The sequence below is a fragment of the Dermochelys coriacea genome, chromosome 6, assembly GCF_009764565.3.
Source record: "Dermochelys coriacea isolate rDerCor1 chromosome 6, rDerCor1.pri.v4, whole genome shotgun sequence".
In the NCBI taxonomy this organism is placed as follows: Eukaryota; Metazoa; Chordata; order Testudines; family Dermochelyidae; genus Dermochelys; species Dermochelys coriacea.
The window spans coordinates 28,172,417-28,178,416 of NC_050073.1; positions in this window are offsets into that span (position 1 = coordinate 28,172,417).

Genomic DNA, 6,000 nt, shown 5'->3' on the forward strand with positions numbered 1-6,000 from the left:
CTTTATATGAAAGTCTGTTTTAAATGGAATAAACCCATTTTAAATCCCATTGAAATCATTGAAGAGAAGCCTCCTGGCTTTGATAGGGGGCCCAATCTATTGAATATGTTCTAAACAATAGCAGAGACTGCCCTTCATCTTCAGTCTTTTCACAAAAGAAATATTTTCTTCCTGTAGTATAAAATAAGAAAGATATCTCCTGATCTGAGATAAAGGAGCCGTGAGTTCCTTCAATAAATGATAAAAATGGTAATCAACCAGGATTTACAGTTTTCATTATTAAGCACTTTGCTAGTATGAGACCCCAGCAAATAGGTGTGTTCTCCTCTCTGTCAGCTGTTGAGTTCTTGCACCACATCTGAGGCACTCTCTCAGTCCCTGTCCACTATCTGATTTTAAATTTTAACAAACAAATAAATGGCATTCATGTTATTGTTTAACAACTTCTAACCTTACTCAGTGCTTCTAGGACTAGCTAGAGTTTTGGTTCAGCCCATTGCAAAGATAGATACAATTTGTTGAAGTTGGATCTGGTTTCAATTCCAAGGTGTAGAAGGTGTTGGAATCTGTGAGTTTGATTCTGGCCATCTCCAATGACAATTATATGCCTAGAAAATGGCATGTGGCATTGCCACATACTTCTATCTACTTGCAAAATCCACTCAAAAGAACAGAATGTCTTAGTCCATTTTCTTTTAATTGGATGAGAAAATGGCCTGTAAGTTACACTGGAAAGAATATTGACTACAGTCTTCCTAATGTTACTTCACAGTACCATAAAACAGTACTAGCTAAGTAACTATAAAGGGAAATTATCTTTACAGTAGTCACTAGAAAATGAATACCTTGTATAAAGAAGGATCTTTGTCACCCAGAGCACCCCACACCAACAAAGAGAATAGAAGACGTAACAAAAATTCTGAGACAACTGACTCAGCAGGAAACACTAGCTATGAGTATCATCACCCCAACCTCTGTGATTAGGATTTTCAAAGGAGTCTACAGGAATGAGATGCCCAAATCTCACTAAAATCCTATGGCATTTTTGCAGGAGTTCACTGTGATGTCCTTACCCTTGCCTGATGATTGTAAAGCAAGATGCCATGTTCTGTTCATGCACCTGGCTACCATCTTTTGCCCCAGATGTGGCAACGTTTCAGTGGTGACATATCTATTTTGTGAAATGTTTGGGACATTTCCAGATGAAAGACACTACTACATATGAATATTTTTAGGTTGTAACTCCTCTTTCCCCAAATCTTTCATTCTTGCCATCCTGTTAAGCATACAGATTCTTCTTAAACAAAGCACAATATATGGAATTGCATAAGTCCCAAGAAAGTAGATCGTGCCTTGCACAATAAAAATGCATTTTGTAAATATTTTCAAAGGTATCTACCTTCCCAAATAACCTGTTCGACAGGTCTCCAAATTAGACTTGCTGGTAAAAGAGTGCTAGCACCGATATTTTCTGGAATTCCTTCATATCAACAATTAATAGCGCATAAACCTTGGCCTTTCAGTATCACAAATAAGAATAATAAGAACAATATCAAGTCGTATAATTCCCCTACAATGTCCCAGTGAGAATTTGGTTAGAATTGACTTCATAATGTTTTAGCTGTAAGTACTGATGATTTAATCTTGCTTATGTTATTAATTTTGACAGGGAGTCATAAAGAAACTGTGCCTGAATTGCTTATAGGCTAATATCCTACTCTTTAATGTGACTTCTTAATCTAACTTGTCACTTTAACAACTAGATTGTTGACATCAAATCATTTCTTCCTGGACTCTATCTAATTTTCTTCATCTCTGAAGCTCTTCTACTGCTGGTCCACCTCCTCTCTCCAAGCCCATTATCTTTTATTCTAAAATGTATAAGCCAAATGTGCTTGTTTTGGCAATATCATTCAGTGAATCAGCTGAATAGCGCCATCAGGTGTGCATCCAATAGTGCCCCCACAATGGGGAGCTTTATTGGGGCTAAATTTGGCCCTTTGGCTTTACAGTGAAGTAAATTAACACATTAAGAGGCAAGCGGATACAAAGAGCTTGTCAGAAATATAATCTGAATTTCAATGATTTTTGGAAACATAGGAATAGCAGTTTCCAAGCCAGTGGCAAATCAGTGGGCAACACTGTCCGGAAGCCTGGAGTTTCTGTTATGAAAATTCTCTTTGTAGGGTTTTCTTATTTGTCCTTTTGGTAAGGGTGAAAGTGATTTTATAAAACGCAACATCTCAGTGCTGCTAAACTGAGTCCACATCTTAGAAGCTAACCATCATCCCACTCCGAGGGAATGAATGTCACTTAGAAAAAAAGAGGTTGGGTAAAGCTTCATCACACAGTAATAATAACTAGGCCTTTATTATGAATTTTGAAACCATGGGAAAACCACTTAAGTGTCTGTCCAATTTATTTCTGCATTTATTTTTCAAGTTATCTTACAATAGTATTGATATCTCCAGACCATTGTGATTGCACAGCACCATAAATGAGCACTGTTCTCACTCTAGAAATACATTTCTACAGACACTCTAGAAGTGGGCCCAGAATAAAATCCTGTATCTCAACACCCCAAACTTTAAGAGGGCCTGGAATCTTATTAGGGCTCTGGAACCAAATTAATGCTGACCATTATTTGTATTATGCTGAACCAAAGCCCTGGATGCAAAGCTTCTGGCCCATCTCTAGCTTTTGATGAAGGAATTTTCCAGATAGCAACTGTGAAAAAACAGGAGAGGGGGTGGGGGATAATAGGCACCTATATAAGAAAAAAGGGGACTGTCCCTATAAAAACAGGACAACTGGTCACCCTACATTATGAGTGAGATTTTCAAAAGCTCTCAGCATTGTACCCCAATGAAAAATCCCACTCTGTATGTTTACTGCCAGCTGAAGAGAATGTGATCAGTTCAGCCCAGTACAGTAAACTTTACTTCAATAGGTCCAGTGTGATCTCTTGCATCTGAGCAACTTTTCATAGCATTAATTTGTTTGTTTTGCAGTAGTGACCCGCTGAATAGAGACAGTGTAGGAGACAATCCTTGCCCTGCAGATTGGTACCAGTAGATTTAGTCTTCAATGATAGAACAGGATAGGATAGGTTTCAGAGTAGCAGTGATGTTAGTCTGTATTCGCAAAAAGAAAACGAGTACTTGTGGCACCTTAGAGACTAACAAATTTATTTGAGCATAAGCTTTCATGAGCTACAGCTCACTTCATCAGATACATGCATCCAGTGAAGTGAGCTGTAGCTCACGAAAGCTTATGCTCAAATAAATTTGTTAGTCTCTAAGGTGCCACAAGTACTCCTTTTCTTTTTTCAGGATAGGATAGTCTTTCTTCCTGATCCTGCAAAGAGCTCATGGACTCTTACACCTAAGGGGTGCCGCTGATATTTAGTGGGTACTCAGAGATACAGGGTTTTGGTTTGAAGTCAATGGATCTCTGCACAGCATAAGAGTTGCCTCTACTAACCTTTTGCAGAACAGGAGCCTGAAGCTGTCAATTTCTAAACTCACTGAAAACACATGATTTTGTGACTCAATAAGAAAACACATGTACAATTTGTACTGAAGTAGGCTCTTGCCTTTAAAATACCTCTTCAGATAAATCTGGTTACCACATTTAGTAGAATGGCACACAGTGGCTGCCCTTATTAGAAGAATGGGTTGATTCTCAAATTTCTTGTCAAATCTCCATAAAGGACATGTTTGTGGTTATTGAAAAAACATTGCTCTCCATTCTCATATAAACCTCAGTTTGGCCTTAGATCTTTCTGCAGATGAAGACTATACGTGTCACTACACACCACTGATTTTCCCCTAGCTAATCACACGTGACATCAGACTCCTCCCATGCATGCTGCTCTGTGAAAATACAAAAAGAAAAGGAGTACTTGTGGCACCTTAGAGACTAACAAATTTATTAGAGCATAAGCTTTCGTGAGCTACAGCTCACGAAAGCTTATGCTCTAATAAATTTGTTAGTCTCTAAGGTGCCACAAGTACTCCTTTTCTTTTTGCGAATACAGACTAACACGGCTGCTACTCTGAAACCTGTGAAAATACAGTCCGTCCATTTGCTTCTGCCCCTACTAAACTCCCTTTTACATTTCCTAATCAGTAGTCACCTAAAATTGTTTTGTTGCTTTTTTAGTGTTTGCTTTGATATTGCAGCTGGCTGATGAGGAGAAAAAGATTTGTGAAAATACTTTCCATTTTGTTTTTGTTTTTCAGAAATTTCAAAATATTTTGCTCTGAGTACGCTGAACTCGAGCTCAGTAGCTGACACTCAGAAATACATTTGCAGAAGAAATTGCATTAATACCTTTTAAAATGTATTTTATTTAACTGCCAAAAGGGTATAAATACATCTTTTTAGATAGGTGCATGTTTGTCAGAACCCTTACTAAGAAGACTTGAACTACATGAGCTTTCTTGAAAGCCTGTTTATTAGGTACAGTGTACTGGTTTTCTCAAATTGCTTTATGTAGATGATGCACTTAAGAAAAGTTAAGTTAAATTGTTGAGGAAAACTTTCTACGTGCTTTATAATTTGGTTGGCCAGTAACTGTTCTAACAATTGCCATACAATGAATATGTTTTATGTAAAACTACAGTAGCACTTTAAAAAAAAACACTTACAAAATCTTGCTTATACATAAATAGGAATTTTTTAAAGCCCTGCTTGAAAGTCTGACCCCACGGATCCTCAGAATAACAACAGGTTATGTTGCATATGTTTGTTGATGCACACCATTTGGAAAAAGTACCCCTAAAAGACACAATCTGTATTAAAATTGGCCTAAAGTTGTAGCATTATCTAGTAGTTAGAACACATGACTAGAAAGGAGGAGGACCTGGGTTTTAGTCACATGCTGACTCACTGTGAGTCTTCGGGCAAGTCACATAATCACTTTGTGCCTCAGTTTCCCCATGTGTCAAATGGTGATCATTATTATCAGACCATCTTCCCAGTTCTATTTTGAGGCTTAATCAGTTGAATGCTTTGAGACCGTTGGGTAGCAGATACTATTTATGTGCTAAGTCTTACATTTCAGTTGATATTGCTGGAAACATAAAAGTGTGAATCATTATCTGTTACCTGGGCAATTTAGAGAAACTTATTAGCTAATGAAATTGTTGGGTAAAATCCTTGCCCATTAGAATCAATGGGAGTTTTGCCACTGATTTCAGCAAGGCCCAAGCTTTCACCCTCAATGTACCCCTGATTATCAAATGAGCAGAAAAACACCGAGTCAGAGATATTGGGCAAACAATGTGATACTGTTTTCCTTTTTCCAAAGTGATGTCTAGCTGTATTTTAGTATACATTTATAAGTCGTTATAAAACCAGCATTCCTGAACATATTCCAGTGACTCTTTTAATCATGTTGCCTGTATGTCCTTCATTCATGTTGAAAATCAGGCACTTACAATTTGGGTGGCACGTCGTCTTTTGCATACTTTTTGTATGAATCAGCTGTTAACAACTGGTATGGTGCATGTCTGGTTTAAAAACAATGGGCCTTGTATGAACTAGGACTGACCTCTTACAACACAACTTGCTTCTGACATATGAACCTGTAAATGCTGCTTCTCCATTTTAGTTATCCTTACCCAGGATTGTGCAGATCATTTAGGAATGTCACAAGTAACACTAAATTGTAAAACAAACTTTCCCAGAAAAACAGAACGAGAATGGTAAATCATATTTACTTTTTAGTGTTAAGACCTGGTTGATCATGAATATTTGTGAATATAATGAAATCATAAGGAAATTACTTGTTCAGAATTTCTGTTTAGAAGCTTCTCTTGAGGTTTGGATCTCATTTAAGCTATTCAGAAAAACATTAAGGCCCTGATCCTACAACTGGCACTGTATCAGTAGGCCCCTGTACCCAGACATAACCCCATTAACTTTGGCCACAGCAATGTGACAGTGTGAAGGCAGTTGCAGGATTAGGAACAAAAACTTAGACTGGGAGTTTCA